Below are 17,355 nucleotides of genomic sequence, written 5' to 3'. Positions count from 1 at the left end.
TTGATGCTCTTCATATGCTACCTAAGCAAATAGGTTTGGGGCAACGGTGCGCGTGGTGGCTGGAACCACCTGGAACTGAGCTGAGCTAGGGGAATGAATGGCTGCTATGAGCATTTTGAGAGTTCGTCACATGCAAACAACGACAATAACATGCTGGCCCCGTGGTGTGGGTGGTTTTTGCTGGATTGGTGTATGACTGGATTGGGATTCTGTCTGGACTGTGGATGGGGCACGTCCAACAGCGACGACAGCAGCCTCATGTCAACAGCAACAACCACAGCAACAACAACCAGAGCAACGACAACAACAACGATAGCGTCAGCGTCTTTCTGGTCGTTGGCAAATGTTGGAAAAACAAATTTTTATACTTGTTTTTGCCCGGGTTTATATTTGTGTTTTATTTTTCGTAGCGCTGCAAAATATGCGACTCTGTGTGGGATGTGGGATGTCGTTGCCGTTGTCGTTGTCGTTCTCGCACTGTGGACAGTGGTAGAGACATGGGAGGGGCGGGGCTGATAGTGCGGCTGTCGAGCGATGCTGTCGTTTGGCATGCTCGGAGATATTCCGAGATATTAGTCATAAAACGAGCACACACAAATATATAAATTCATTTGAGCGTGCAGCTTCCCATCCCCAACCTCTTCGCTGCCAAACAACCACCCAACCATTGCCCTCCTCCATTCCCGGCACACACCTCAGTTGCAGAGTTATGAAGATGGCGGCCAGGTCGTGCCGTTTTTATATGAGCTCCACACAGCGTCCGTCTCTCGTCCGTATCCTCATCCTCAGCCGCATCCTCATCCTCATCCACATCCGCGACCATGAAACTGGAAACCTAATTTTCTAGGGTAATCCCTGGCAGCAAAAGCTGAGGCACTCCAGCAGGGGATGAGGATTGGTCCGCCACATGCAAACATAAATTATGCAGATCCTGCAAACGTGCTTAGATGACATTTTTCCAGAGGTGATGCGACCATAAAGGTAATACTTCTCCGCCCCCTCTCTAAAAATATATGAGAGCAGGTTGTTGAGGTTGTGAGGCACGATAAAGATGCCACCACATATGATGTATCTACGTGGCAGCATGTAAAATTGTTGCTGCCCGTTTATGTAACTCCACCACGATTACAAACATGCCAAAAACATCCCAACTTGGCCAGCAACTGCATAAAAAGTTTCTGGCTGAAATAGCAAAATGGCTAAGATCCAATCCCAGTCCAGTCGCCAGTTGCCAGTTTCCAGTTGGCAGCTCTAGCTTTGTCGTCCAGCGTCGTGCAGCGTCAACGTCGTGTCCAGCCATTTGGCTTATCCTTGATGAAACTAATCCCAACTTCGCCATTTTTATATGCATGTACTTCTGTGCACAGCACACAAAAACTTTTGGCCAATCTTTTTACGACTTCATTTGCCAGTTGCCAGTTGGTAGTTGACAGTCCAACAGCATGAGATGGAGATGGAGATGGATCTGGATGTGGTTGGGGATGGAGGAGAAGCACGAAAAGTAATAAGTCACCAAGTCACGACAATGCCACGTTCTCAACGTCATCTAAGTCCCTCAAACCCTCCGCTCTTTTTCTCTCTCCCTTTTTCTCGCTCACTCCCTTTCTCTATGTTGCTTTCACTCTACTTCCATCTCTCTCTTTCATTCGTGTTTCCTATCTCTGCAAGGCATTTGCTGCGTCCTGTTTGCCTTTTGCTTGCACTGTGCAGCAATAGAAAGAACTGAAATGAAACAGAAAATATGAATTTATAATTCACAAATATTAACAAGAAGTAGAAGAAAAAACATTTCCAATATTTACAGGGATTGCGCAAATTTCTTTATTAATATAATTTGCGAACTCTTGAAATTGCAAATAATAAAAAAACCAGGAAACCTTAACCATTCTCCTTTATATAATACTGAAATATGATTTTTGATCTGTTTTGTTTTTACGTGTATAATTAAAGCTATTATTGCTTCTTTACTAACAATTTTAAATTCTAAAGTGTCGTAAAGTATTAGAAGACAATATAGATTAATTAAATAAAATCACGAATTTAATGAGTAATAAAATATATTGAAATAATTCTTAATTTGAGGAAATTACTTGATTATGAATTGAGCCAATAAAAGTTCATATTATAATTGTTCAAAATAATATGAAAGGGATAATAATTGGTTATTACCAATGTATTTCGGCAATTTCTTTAATAAACTCCGATAACCCATTAACATTAATCTTTTAAATGATATTCTAAAGATTGATACGGAAACGCGACTTCTTATGTTGTGCAGTGTTGGAAGCCAAGTTTCTCGGTTGCAGCGGCAAAATGATTTCATTCGAGCTCCACCTTAATTTAACTAAACTTTTTTATATGCGCTTAGCCAACTGGCGCCTCCAGCCCTCAGTTGCAACCCCAGTTGCAGTCACAGTCCCCAACAACCAGGTCCAACAACAGCGACAACTGCAACAACAACTTCTAGAGCTACAGTCATGGCTCCTGCTACAGTTGCAATTTCGCGCTGGTTGCATTTCAAGTTTTGTAGCCGCGGCGTTTAAGGCGAGGACAACGACAAGGGGCAGGACAAGAGGGAGGAGGTAAACTGAAACTGGAGGAGTGGCAGCCATCGTAAAATAACAAAGATCGCTGTCCGCGCTGCTGGAGCCAAACGAAATTTTGCTTCGTTTCGCGTTATTGGGCAAAGCCATTCCAAGTGCCAAGGAAGCGTAGCGAAATGCTAGCCAAAAAAAAAAAGTCAAGGAACTTTAAGGCTGAGTGCACTGCAAAAAAATAATGCAAGCTTGACTCGTGTGTAATTCTTTATATACATTAAATATCTAAAGCACAGTCGAGGGAATGCGAGAATCGTAGAGAGAGAGATCTTGTGGTGGCAAAAATGTGTCGTAATTTCTGATTAAATTGTCAGCAACTTTTGTCGGCAATCATAAAATGAGTGAGCCGGAAAAGTTTTGTGTTTTTGTTAGCGTGAAGCATTTAAGAGTTCTTTAATTGATGTTCCCTCGACCCACACCCAAACCCACACACACATTTGGCTCTGTGTATTTACATACTCTTCGGCGCTCTTTGGCCTTTTTGGCACTCGTATCGTAAAGTTTTCTTATGTGAGTTTCTAGTTTTGGCGAAACATCAAGGATCCTTCGAGATGAGATGAAATGAAAACCAACAAAAAAGTTCCCAAAAACTATTTGGCAATAAAACGAACCTGCCCAACAGAGCGAAATGATTGCAGCAAGTGTCCCAGATAAAGCTTAGCCAACATCCATCTTCAGGTTCAGGTTCAGACAATAATTAAGCCTACTACTCGACTAGAAGCCCAGAAGTACAGGCTGTTGCAAATGTCGAGGTGCGAGACAATTGTCATGACAGCAGCTGGCGCTTCTTGCAATTGAATGTGTTTTTGCATAAATTGTAAATGGAAATCTTGTCAAAGTATTTGAAATGGAAATGCCAAGCGAACGATTTCCTTTTCTAATTGAACTCGCTTACTCAATAGGGTTGGATGTGGATGCCATAAAAACGTTGCTCCATGTTGTTATTGGCCGCATAGCATCGCATCACATCGCATCGCACAAACAACAAAATCCCCCAGCGCGTGGTGTGCAGTAAATAAATTGAAACGAATTCAATTGGCAGCGGAATGTTTACAAGCCCAGAAAGCAATGGGCATGGAATGAGGAACGCGAGCCAAAGACAAGCGAAAAACACACACAAATAAAATAAACAGACAGCCAAAGACAACACGAGTTGTGGCCATGGAAGGAGCAGGCTTGGAGCAAGCTATTGACAAACGAAAGATAAACAAATTGAAAAAGTCATGGCATCCATCCATCAACCTTCCACTCGTCCAGCAACTTCTTCAGTTATCAATGACCGTCATTGGCGCCCTGGCCACACTCTTCCTCTCGCCCTCTCTCCCTCCTCGACCTTCTCCTCCTCCACTGTGTCCTCGCAACTGTCATTGGCGTAATAAGCTGTTTGTTTTAACGGCGCTCGACTCTCAACGAACTCGCTCGCTTCGACGCATAAACAAAAATAATGACAACCTCCGTCTGTCCGCCTGTCTTTAACGGACATTCGGACAGCGGACTCAGCACAGCAAACAGCACAACAGCACAACATCATAACCGTCGACTTCATAAATTCGACTTGCGTATTTATTTATAATAATTTATTTCAATAACAACGCCAGCCATTCATCTCCAGCTCCAGCTCCATCTGTGGCCCCCTCTTCACTCTATTTATTGCTGTTGCTGTTCTTGTTGTTGTTTTCTCGTTTTTCCACTGTGACTTCATCTTACATTTCAAATATTTGTACAGTTTTCGTTGTTGTCGCTGAGGGACTGCATAAATAGTCGAATATCAATTTATGCGTTTCTGTATTGGGAAATGGGAAAATTCGAGTATCTGGGGCCCGGCATAATTTAACATTTTTTTCGGTTTTGCTGCGGAATGTCTTTTCTTTTTGTTAAGGGGAAAGTGTTTTTCTGACTTTTGTTTGGTTCGTCTAACAACGGCACTTCAATACAGAAAACTCTACTAAGTGGTTTGAAAGAGCTAAGCACACCTAAAAGTGCCACACTATCATATAATGGAATAACTATAATTTATGTATTATAGCTAAAATTAGCATTTGATTCTGATTTTTAAGAATTACTAAAATAGATTCGAATATTTTGTATTGCAAAGTTTCCTTCGTTTTAAATAATTATTAACGTTTATCTGAAATCTAGTAAAATTTCATATTTACATGTAAGAATTAGTAAATGCGACTAGATAAAAGACATAAGATGAAACAAGTTAATAAAATTATTATTAAATATATCTTCTGTTCATATATCATTGAATTTAACTTAATTTTATTCTATGTAAATAATATCGAAATGTAAAATTGAGTTAGACTCAAACCTGGGCAATATGTCATTGAATATTTTATACATTTTCATACTCAGTCGAATAAATATTTCGCATGCTTCTCCCTGAATGTCTAGAATCTGCGTAAATTTCTAAAAATTTTAAATAAAATTGCAGTTAATTCTGAACAATTTATTATTGAATGTTTCAAACATTTTCTTAGTAAGCGAATAAATATAGTCCTTGTTTCTGATGCTCTCTGATAATCTAAAATCTTGATGGTGATACAAACTCGTGTGTATTAACTGAAGTGCATGTCGTTAATGGGATTTAGTTGAGTAGAAATATTCAGAAATTCCACCACAATAAGGCAGACTGAGAACAACAAAGTTGTTTTCATGGCGAATTTGCAAACAGTTCCCAGGCCTTTGGGGAAACCTTTTTGGCTTCCAGCTTTTTAGCTCATGCAATTTTTTCATTTCAAACGCGAAATGAAAATGAAAATTCTTGCAGAATAGCTGGAAGAAGAAGCAACCCTACCCACACAGATTTTGCCCTTTTCCCCAAACTTAACGTTGCTTCGTGTTTTTGTGCAAGTCATTTACAGAATAGAATTCTTGATTAAATTGGAGTACATTTCGTGTTTCCTCACCCATCCCCTGGCAATGGCGATGGCAATGGCAACGGCAGCTTACGAGCACGACGACGACGGCTTTGCTCTGCCAACTTCTCATTTACCTAGCAGCGCGATGGCTTCTCAGGTGGGCGGGTCTCGAATCGAGCATATAAAACTGAGAACGGCGAAACGTTGGAGGCGAGGCGAGGGATGCGGCAAGGCGTTTGAAGAATATTTGCTGCATATTCAAGCGGCCTCCACTCCCCCTCCTCACTTCACTCGCAGCTTTGCCTTTCCCTTCACTGCTCAGAAAACTCGTCAGCGAAATCCAGGAGCGAACCTTTTCCTACCTGAATTTGCTGAAACATGCGAAACTTATTTTGCAAGTTTTATGTCGACGAGCAGCAAGTAGCAGCAGCAGCTTTTATTTTTTCCTTGTACATTTTCCTCCTTATTCGTTGCTGTTTTTTTCAGTTTTCACATTTTGCTCTTTGGCTTAAATTACACTTACACTGAGCGAAAGAACTAAGCTGCTTATATAGAAAACGTAGAAAATTCGCTGCAATTGTTTTCACTCTGCTATTTAAATATATTAATACATTACTTAACTCTCTAGGATGTAACTTTAATTCGGTTTCAATGGGATTTCGCTCAGTGTAGACGCGTGCATAAAATCGCCAGCATGAAAACTTAGAAAGCTCTCGCGTTCCTTTCACAGCAGAGAAATCCACGCCTTTGGCTTGTAGCTCTTCGTACACAGGTTGCATGGCAAGATGCCATCGCCATTTGGTTGACTGGCAAACCGTCGAGTGACGACGTCGTGGATGTTTTTGGGGATATGGATGTGAATGTGTATGGAGTTGGGGATTGGGATGGGGATGGGGATGGGGGTGAGGTTGAGGTGATGGCAAGTCGAGTATAAAATAGTATTTCTAACCATCCTTGGAGCATATAACGGGCGTGGCAACGACAGAGACACAGCGACGGAGCAACTGACGGCTTAGCGCATTCCAATTCTCATTTCATGGATTAGTTGAAGGCTTAAGTCGAAGGCGCGAAAGCGAAGCAATGCCGGAGAAACGGGTTTATCAGCCTGACAACAGTGCACATAACTCAACGGCGTTATGACAACGCAGATACAGATTCATTTGCAGCTACAGATTCAGATACATTTCGAGTTCACTTACAGATACAGATGCATTCAGAGATAGGCTGGCAACTGTGTAAAACAAACACTCAATGCCGACAATAAAAAGCAGGACTAATAATGGCTTCGAGCGAGTTACGCGGCTGGAGGACTGCGCACCAAATACGCAGCGGGAATGACCTCGATGCGTGGCAGGAGGCAAGAGGCAGACAGCTAAAGGCAGCCACAGAGGCAGCGTCACAATGCCCGTTTGTTCTGGTCATTAATAGTTTTATTGACCGCAGTCGGCGAGCAATCCTTTTTCTGAGACATTAGAGGTCGCTCCAGTTATGGATATGAACATGAAATATTATATTTGAATCACATACTCATACACAATCAGTCGAAGGTCATTTGACGGCACTCAATTTTTATCAGACTGCTCTCGTTTTCATGTGAAACATGCCCTTGTTTATTGTGTGTTGTGTTTTTTATGAAAGCCTTGAGAGCAATCTGAAATATAATTGCCGTCACAACATTTAATAGTTTCGAATGCATAGCGAAGCGTCTACGAAATTCAAACTCTTTCGTTGTAATGTCCTTGTCAAGATTGGCCACAGCAGCTGGAATGCTTCGTGCCCAGGCGTAGGCGTTTTTATGCTGAACATGCTTGAACTTCGAACTCATCATCATAAAACAAGGCAGCGACAACTACTCACGCGCCCTCCCAAAAGCGATGGAGCATGGAGTTGGAGGGGGCCAACTAAATTAGTGCAATTCAACACGAGCCTAACCCCATCCATTTCGTCTACCGATAATGCATAGCAATGAAGTAGAAAATCCCGAAAAGCTCTCTGAGGCAAAGTCATCACTTACTGTTGCCGTAGATGGGGAGAGAGAAAGAGACTGAATGACATACGAAGATGGGCACGGATTAATGGCCGGCAACTGAGATGCCAACGAAACGGAAAACTAATTCCGTCGTTTGTGAGTTAAATGGCAAAAGCACAGCCGATTCATGGCTGGAGGTGACCCCAAACAATAACACTTGACAGTGGGAACATGCAAGAAAATATAAATGATTATTTTAAACACATTCAAATTATTTATAGAAAAGTTTATATATAAGATTACGTTCTCTAAGTAATACAACAAATTTTAACATTATATAACTTCAATATTAGTTCCATTCTCATATATTTGTACCACTGTGCAACTGAGCGTTGACTGTGGACACGTTCTTGCTACTGGGACGGCCATTTGACGCTAAGATAAACGATTTCCAATAAAAATACGGCAGTGCCCCGTGCGCCGGAAATTCTATGCCTCCTGCTTTTGCCAGGCTTTGTTTGGATTTCTATGAATCCAGCCATTGCCATTGCTGATGCCGATCCCGTTCTCGTTCTTGTTCTCGTTTTTGTTGTTGTTCTAGTTGCTGTTGGACAACAGCGGGGCCGCGATGTTATCAGGTTCAATTGTTGCCATACCGCTTCACATCCTGGCTCGCAATCGGTTTGGAGCCCCAAACATTGACGAATGGATACATGGATGGATGCTTGGAAGGCGGATGGCAGAGGTGGCGCTCGATGGGGCATTAAATTGTATTAAAATGCGCAACGCAACATACACAACGCACGCACGCCTCCATCCATCCTCCATCCCTTAGACTTAGAGTGCTCCCAGGCGGCTGCTGAGCCTTGACTGCTTTGACTTTGCCTAAACGACGGAATTTATTTGTAGCCGCTCCTCCACCGGTGTGTGCTATGTGCCTTGTGCCTTGTGCCGAGGCTCTATCGTAGGTGGTATCCCAGCCCCAAATGGTATTTTATTTATTTTTATTGGCAAATGTCAACGAGGCGTTTCTGCTTTTGTTCAACAGCATCAAAAGAAACAGCAAAAGCAAAAGCAACAGCAAACGCAGATATCTCGGAAAATGAGTTTGTTTTTGGGGGATTGTGTTAGTATATCAAATGTAAATCGAATTGGAAGTTTTTCATTGGTTTCAAATTTATGGTCATTTCACGGAAATAGTTTACTTAATGCGACGATGTTGTGTTTTATTATAAATTCGATTTCTGAATTCTAAATTAAAACGCATATTTCAGTATTTTTTGTTGTTGGTGGACAAAGTGGTTTACTTACAGTTGAGAATAAATCTTATAAAATATCGTAAAATAAAGCCACATAGAACTTAAGAAAATGTTGAACTTGAACCGATATTACATGCTTAAGCAAAAGTATGAAAATGTCGTGGTTTTTCTTCTATTCAGTAATTGTTTATCACAAGCTGGGCATATTTAAGAAATTAATGTAGATATTAAGCAAGTAGATATTAAGACAGTTAAAACAATCGCGATGGGCTTATAATAATTTAATACATAACGAAGTTAGTCAAACTCAACTACTAAGCTGTAATTTATAAGGCGATTCATTTTTATCGCAACTCAAAAATATGTTAAGCTGCTTTGCGATTTATTTAAAATCATGCAAATTGCAATATGCTCTGAAATATTGCCACCTTGAACGAATTTAATGTGGAATTCGTTGAAATCCGACGCAAAAACTGAATTTCTCGATATAAAGAAACCAAATATTGTTGTTGATGGCAAAACTAAATCAAATATTTAAATACATAAAATAGATGCATAGCATAACTATATCGAAAGTTAAGCAATATATTAAACTATATTTTTTCATTTAAAAGTACATATTACCAAAATAAATTTCATTTACATATATAAATATTTTCTTGTGAAGAATATTTACAATTTTAAACGGACTTTTAATAATTTTTATAAACTCTAAAAAGTAAAAAACTATTATGATTAATTACATTATATAAATTGAATAGTTTCAATAGTTTTTAGTAATATCAAGTAAATATATTTCATTTGCAGCTATACAAAATGCCGTCGGCTGAAACCAATGGCAGACAACCAGAAAACCTCCATGCGGAATATGTATGTGAGCAAATGCGTGCTGTGAATGAGAGAGCGCCGACGCTAACAAATGGAATGGAATGACAGAAGAGAGCGCGTTGTCATGGCAACGGCAGCGGCAGCCATCTTGGATGTGAGAGAGAGCGGCCATGCTGCGGCCATGCTGCTGGCGTGCTACCGACACTCACCTGCGACGGCGGCTGTTGTGAAGTTCTGTGACGTGACTGAAATATCGGAACAAAGAGCCGCAGCAGCAAACAGGCCAACGTTGTTTGTGCTTGTGCGGCAATTTTCTGCCTGCTTGCCAGCCTGTCAGCAATGCCGCAGTAACGGCGGTCACGGCGACCGTTGAACGAGTGCGCCTGCGTTGTGCCCGGACCGCGACCTCGACTGGCGCAGGGATGGAATGGATTGAAGCAGAGCTAGCAGCAGCAGCAGAGGCAGCGAAGCGACGTCGTCGAGGTAAGTGAAGGAATGCCACTGCTTTGGGGTTGAAATTAATATTGAGAGGCAGAAGGAGATAGCAAATCCTAGCACTGAGGGTGGATAGCGAATACTCGAACCACTTTGTTCTTGTCCTGGCTAAGTTCCAAGTAGAAAACACTTCAACGCCAATAAGATTTATAATTTATTTCGCCACTTAGCAGCAAAAACAACGACAATTAAAAATACATCTTCTTCTATATACATAGCACATTTAACATTCATTCATTTATTAAAAATTTACAAAATTAATATTTCTTTGCAAAATCGAAAACATGTATTTTTGAAACGCACAACTCGAAATTGTTTAAATCTGAACGCGTTGCTGTCAATTCGAGAGTGCTCTCACCAATACATTCACAGCGGTGACCTCTGCGTTAGTATTAGTGCCGCGCTCTTCGCAGTCTTATTGTCAATGTGTGCGTGAGCGCTCTCTTAAGTTGCTTGCTCTTAAGAGAGTCAACTTGCATTAGTATTGGTGTCTCGCTCTTTGCCGGCTCTCTCATTGCGCGTTCTCTCTTGTTGTCGCTCTTTGAATTGCGCTCTTTACCCAGATTGCACCTGTTCAAGTTCATGGGACTCTCTTAGCAACACGCTGTTTGTTTGTTTGGCTCATTTTTGATAGCGTCGCATTGTTTTGGTTTTCATGCGCTCGCTCTTCGCCCTCCTCTGCTCTGCGGCCTGTGCTCTGCGCTCTTGTGTGTGGCAGCTGCTGCCATTTGCTTATTGGACGTACTTAGATGGTCTGACTAAGGGCATTTCTCACACCACCACTCGATGCCGACAGCCAATGCAACTTCTATTCCCAATGAGAAAACCGTGGCGCAGCTTGAAATCTTGTTAGAATTTATGAGAATCTCAAAGTCCTGCGCAAGTTCCTGAGCTTTGGGTTGATGCAATTTCCTTTTTTTACGATTTGCTCGCATTCATTGCATTCTTTTCGGTTCGGTTCGCTTCGCTTTCACAACTTTTTGCCATCGCCAGCATCCCTCCCCGTCTCGAAGGGACTTTTGTTGCGATGGAAAATATAATGCGCTTTTCCTTTTTCCACTTGGCAACAATGTTGGCCACCCGATGCAATTTTTGCAATGCTGCTGCTGTGTGGGCGATTGGGTGTACAGCAGCAACAATGCCCCAATGGCTGCTGGCAATGCTGATAAGAATGATTGGTGCAATTGCAAGCACAACAACAACAACAATAACAGAAACAGCAACAACGTCGACGAAGACGACGACGACAACGATAGCAACATTGCTGGCAGCAATAAGCAAAGAGCATCCGCTTTACTATTCCAACGGTAACCGAATCTAATTGGATTCTGGCTTACAATGGTTTGAGTCTTCACTAGGGTTCATATCTAGTAAAACCTTTTGAGTTATCAACTTCTAGCTGCGATCCGCAACGAAACACAAAGAGAAGGGTCTGCTCTCAATTATAACTGATAAGTTGCCCTTACTCTTCTCTATCATCTCTCTGCTCATTCGTCGCAGCTTCACCTTCGCGTGCCACAGCATAAAATCTGAATACTTGCGAGGTTTACACATGTTTATATGTAAATTTATACACCTACATACATATATATATTTAGTTTGTTATTGAAACAAAAATCAGCGTTTAGAGTTTCGAATTTGGTTTCTTTGTTTATTGTTTACTTTTGCTCATCTGAATATTTGAATCCATTCATAAGTTACACTTACGCCTGTTTAACTGGAATATTGCCTTAAGATTGCTTAATAAATAATTAAACATTTTTATTTAATTTGATTATTATTCTCTTTATTTTTAATATTGTCGATTTGAGTAAATGCCTAAATACACTTAAAAGTCGTTTAACAATCGTCGAGTGGGCCATAAAACATGGCCAGGAAAGGGAAAAAGTTAAGTATGTGCAAAATGCGATAAATAAACACAAGACAAGAAGAACTTAAGACTAAAATCAAACTGTAAATTGGCGCAAAATATTGCGAGTAAAGACATAAATCCCGACAGTGCTAAGCTACCGTAAGAACAGCAGCGGATGACTTCTATATTCACTTCCCGAGGACTGGCCAGGCAGTCAGCAAGCAGGCTGGCTGGGATTTGAATCTCAACTGAACGGACGTCATAATCGTTTCAGTGACAAAGCATAAAATTTGAGTTTTACGATTTAACTGGGCCATAAAGCTGCCAATTAGTGTCAGTGGCCAAGACGTACACGAAGACGCAGAAGGACAAAACGGGCGAAAAGCATTGCCCATTGGTTGCTGGCTGTTGGCCATTGCATTCAGATTTCAGATTGAGAATGGAAATGGAAATGTGGCTTAGGCAGTCCAAAAACCAAAAAAATCAACATAAAGTGGCATGAGTGAGAAGTGCATTTAATTGTTTTATGATAATTTTGACAGGTCATTAAATGTATTGAGGCCCACAAACGAAAATTCCAGTAGCCATCGCTCAACTTGGGCTCGTTATGACTTGACATTGCGTTTTCCGTTCACCATTCACCGTTCTCCATTCTCCGTTCTCAGTTCAAGTGACTTTTTAAGGAGCTGCCTAATATACGACTTTTCCGACACACGCAATCAGCACGAGCCCCAAACATGACCCATTCCATTCCAATACGCTGACTCAATCCCCATCCTCGTCCCCATCTCCAGTCGCAGTCGCAGTTCAAGTCCAACAGCAGCGAGTCATAAAACTGATGACAATTTCGTTTTATTTTTTTATGACAAAACGTCGACGGCTTCGCCTGCGGTCTTCACTGTACAGGTGCGTCCGCATTCGCGTCCGGGCGGGGCTAGCGTTGAGGGGAGGGGCGGGCGGACAAGCAAATATGTCTGCTGCTGTTCTTGAATAATTTTTATTGTTGTAAATCACAATGTCAATTGCTGCACAGTGGGCTTAGATATCAAAAAAAGCATGCAAAATATATTGCGATTAAAAAGCAATTTATTCAAAGGAAAAAAATTATCTTCATAAATAACTTGCGATTAATACATTCAAAATGAAATTAGTTGCTTGAATTCGCTATCTTGCGTTTGGTATGCAAAACTTAATTGGCCTTCACTGCCTATCAAGGTGCTTGGCCAACTCCAATTGCCATTTGCATGGCTAATTGAATTGCAATTGCAATCGATTGAACACGCCGACTATGCGACTACGCGACTTCGCGATTTTGCAAGTTATCGTCTTGGCTTCCATCGAATCGATTTGAGCCGTGGCCAATTGGCATTGGCATTGGCCAAGCTAATGGGTAGGCACAGTTAGTTGCAGTTCCACAATGTTTATTTGAGAACGTATCTTGATCAGAGTTGTGTGTGTGCTTCAGCCACTTGAGCTGCAACTTCAACTTCAATCGCAACGACGACTTTGACTGGCAACTCGTGCGCTGTTGGAATAAATAAAATGGCCAGCAAAGGAAGGCATCGATGTGACTGAGCAGCAACAATTCATTCCAAAACAAACAAACAAAACGCAACAAACAGAAGCCCAACAATGGCTTCAAGCCCAAAGCCCAAAGGTGAAGCAGAGTCTCCAAGTGAAGTGAAGTGAAGTGAGTAAACAAAAATGAAGAATGTCCGCTGATTGATATTATCCACTCCCCGACAACAACAAAAACAACAACAACACAACCACAACACACACACAACTCACGCACTGACTGCAGACAGGCAGAATGGGAATCGAGAATGGATTTCCATTTAGCATTTCCGTTGCGGCCATATTTCATTTGCGCTGTCAACATGACTTACTCCGAGTCCCCACTGAGATCTGAGACTTTAAAACTGACAGCGGAGATCCGAGTAGATATTTATCATGATCCGCAGAAGTATATATTTATTCAGTCAGATAGTTGCAACTTACCACAAGAAAAACAATTATTAATTGGTTTATAAAGTATGTAAATGAAACGCTTATTCAGTTGATTAAGCTAGAAGTAAAAGCAGTCGATTTCACTTAGATAATATAATACTAAGCTTTCTTTCTTTCAAATAATTAAGAGTATTCACTCGAATTTATAAAATATAATTCTGATACAATAATATTTTGTATTTTATAAACAGATAAGTTTGATTTAATTTAATTCTCACTTAATATTATATTAGTCTTATTAAATTTTATAATATTGAATTCTAATACATTTAAATTTGTATTATTATATATGCTCACTTTATAGTCATTGAATTTTCTTCACTCTTACTTTCAAGAGTACCTATCTATCTAGCAGTTGTATTTATTGCTTTACTTATTGAGGCCACCTACTTAAGTTGACTTTATAATAGTCTATTAATATACTTAATTGATTTTACACAAATTTGTTCTTATTAGTTTCTACTTCTTTATAGAAGTGACGCATATTTTATTTTATATATTTTTGTGTCAGACTTGCATTTAATATTTAAAGTTTTCATATTCAACTCAGATCTAACTACAGGATGTCTGCCAGACCCATTTAATATTATTCTTCCTGCACTTCCATGTAAAAGCAATATCAATTTATTTTATTTGCACATTACAAATACGCAATCTTTACCAATATACCCGCCGTCAGTTTGGTTTTCTACAGAGTATGCACTGCATTGGCTATGATGAGCTCTGCATTTTATAGCTTGGCAACTGCCAGTTCATCTTCTGCTTCTTGCTTCTTACCCGTTGTTCTGCGACTGTCTCCTTGCTCCTTTTACCGTTGTCAACTGCAGCAGCAGCAGCGCCTGCAATTTGCTAAATAATTCGCTTTTCTCTCTTGAATTTTTCCCATTTTCAAACTGAAATGAAAAGAAAACAGCAGCAGCAGCAGCAGTTGAAGAAGATGAAAAGAGCAAATGGGAAAAAGCAAATTATTTAATTTAGTTGAAAGCTTTTGAAGTTCGCCGTATCTTTTGGCTGTTTCTCGCTGCATTCTCTGAGATAAAATTAAATATTTTCACAAAAATGAAGAAGAAAACAACGAGACGGCGGAACGAAAAAATGGGCAACTTGAAATATATGTGACGCGACCCGCAGACATTATGTATATCTATCTTTCTACTATATATGTATGCATGTGTATCTATGGAGGAATGTGGAATGTGTGTATGTGTATGTGTGTAGAGAAATGTCTAAAAGCGATTTACTTTAGTTTCCATTTCGGTTTCTGGCTTTTTGCCTCATTCGGTGCCTTGTTGTTATTGTAGTTGTAGCTGTTGTTGTTGGTTTTCCTTTTCGGATTTTTATTTTCGTTGATTTCGTCGAGTTTCCATTTCGCTCATTGCCAGCCAGCAGCAGAAACACAACAAAAGCGAAGCAAAGCTATCATCACCATTCCATTATCATCATGGGCATGTTCCATTGTTGTTTCCTTGTTGTTTTTGCCAATTTCAGCCATCCAGCCCTTCCTCTCTGTCTCCCACAATTCTCAGCTGTATGTATGTATTGAGGCACGTACTTGAGCATATATAGTATGCACATACATAGCCATAGTATACCCTATAAGTTGATACTACGAGCAACTTCTCATTCATTCTTGGCTCGTACTTGACTCGTTCGCATTTTCGTTTCGCATCATAATTTTACGCACAACAACAATAGCAACAACGACACCGAAAATCACGTTCCTTGAATTCCACTTGTCGCAAATACTGTAGCACAAAACTGAAAGTCACAGCACAAGATTCCTTGTGAGTGCCAATCACTTCAGCTTCAGTTTCAGCTTCGACGTGCGAACATCGAACCCAACCACCCAGAACGCCCCACACATTGAGTCCAACAAAACAGTCTATAGTCGCTCTTAAGTTGCGCACTTTTCAAATGCTCAAATGTACTGTAAACAAAGCACGCGCCACAATAATGACACAAGGGAGATAATGGTCCACCTGGCACCTGGCAGATTTCTCTACGGTTTTCACATCAGCTGCTTACGGCTGAAAAGTAACTGCAGTTATCTTTGCTTGAAACTTGTACGAATCGTATTCAAAATAAGTTTTGTTTGGCAACTATTGAGTAATAAAAATTATTATTCCCAGTATTGATATTAATAATTGCTAAAATTAATCATAAACCACTAAATAAAGCCATATCAATGAGCGTCTGGTGTCTAATGCTCAGACGCTATAAAGTTAGTGCTATATGACTACACTCTTTGAATGCTAAATAAAGCCCTTCCATATACTCATATGTATAATATGCCTTTTAAATGCCCATATCAATTATTCATTGCTGTTATTCAACGTACCAGGTATTCTGCAGTCGTGCAAACTCAATTCTAATCAAGTAGTGCTTACCGATTGATAATGTTCTAATAATTGTTTTATTAAGCAATTACTTCCCATCCGGATTAGCAGGTGTATCTAATACTTACCCTTAATCGACGGCATTTAAATGACCATAAACCATATGAATGTTTATTTATGTTATGTTTATAGTGCCGAGTAAAGGCTTCCCCAGTGTCAGTCTCGTGCCTCACTGTGTGTTGCTGTTTTTGCTGATGTTGTTGTTGGCAATAAATGCGGCAATAAAATGTGAATCAAAAGCGCGCATTCATTAATCGACATAGTAAATATTTTGACAAATTGGAGTGTGACGAGAGTAATGAATTTAAAGTGACATAAAGCTGCCATAACCAAAACAACAACAAACGCAACAACAAGAAATGCGAGCAATAAAGCTGCTTTATTATCTGTTGATGTCTGTTGTGCTGATAACATGGCCAAGACTGCCATGACGTTAACTGTTTTCTGTCAGATATTTGCATTAGTCTCTATTTCCCATATGAGCAGACTACTCGTGTTTGCAAGTGCAAACCAACTGATTTGAGACGCAAAGTTAAATCGAGAGAAAGTTATGACTGCCACGGCTAACTCTATAGGATAGAGCGGGAGAGCACGATTCAGTCAAATTAAAGCCGATGCTCAGCTGCTGAGGCCTGAACTGCTGCTTATCGCAGTGCATAAAAGCAAGTGAGGCAGCAATAACATTCACCCAAGTCTAGGATGCAGTTCAATGCAGTTGTCTCGCTCACACACACGTTAACACATTCCAGAGCTGCACTTAGATTTATTCTCATATTGGCAGCCATCACACAAACACGCACACACACACGCATACACATGCAGTTGCTGCGTTTGTTTTTGTTCACATTCAGATGCAAGGATCTAAGTTGCAATCTCATTTTTAACCTTTAAACGAGCACATGTGTGTACTCCAATATTCTAAAATACAGAATACTCGCACATGCGCACTTCCATTGTAAATAATAGTTGTATAGTAGTTTGCCTAGCTAACGGGGTGGCAGAAAGGAATGACACTCTCTCATTTTCTCTCTCTATCTCTTTAAGCCCAATTGCTGTTTGAGTAAATGTCCCTTGACCTGAAATTC

At 40.4% G+C, this 17,355-nt stretch overlaps 1 long non-coding RNA gene across 1 annotated transcript in view; it reads left to right on the top strand.

The window, feature by feature from the left end:
• The window catches only part of LOC117575663 (uncharacterized), a 112,842-nt gene that overhangs the window by 19,841 nt on the left and 75,646 nt on the right, over nt 1-17,355 (top strand). Inside the window, exon 2 of the long non-coding RNA XR_007955276.1 lies at nt 9,497-10,000. This is a non-coding gene — a long non-coding RNA (uncharacterized LOC117575663). The remainder of the gene's footprint in view (nt 1-9,496; nt 10,001-17,355) is intronic.

This window comes from Drosophila albomicans, chromosome 2R (assembly GCF_009650485.2).
Source record: "Drosophila albomicans strain 15112-1751.03 chromosome 2R, ASM965048v2, whole genome shotgun sequence".
Lineage (NCBI taxonomy): Eukaryota > Metazoa > Arthropoda > Insecta > Diptera > Drosophilidae > Drosophila > Drosophila albomicans.
Note: the sequence above shows the minus strand (reverse complement) of the source record. Positions and strands in the feature narration are given on the sequence as shown.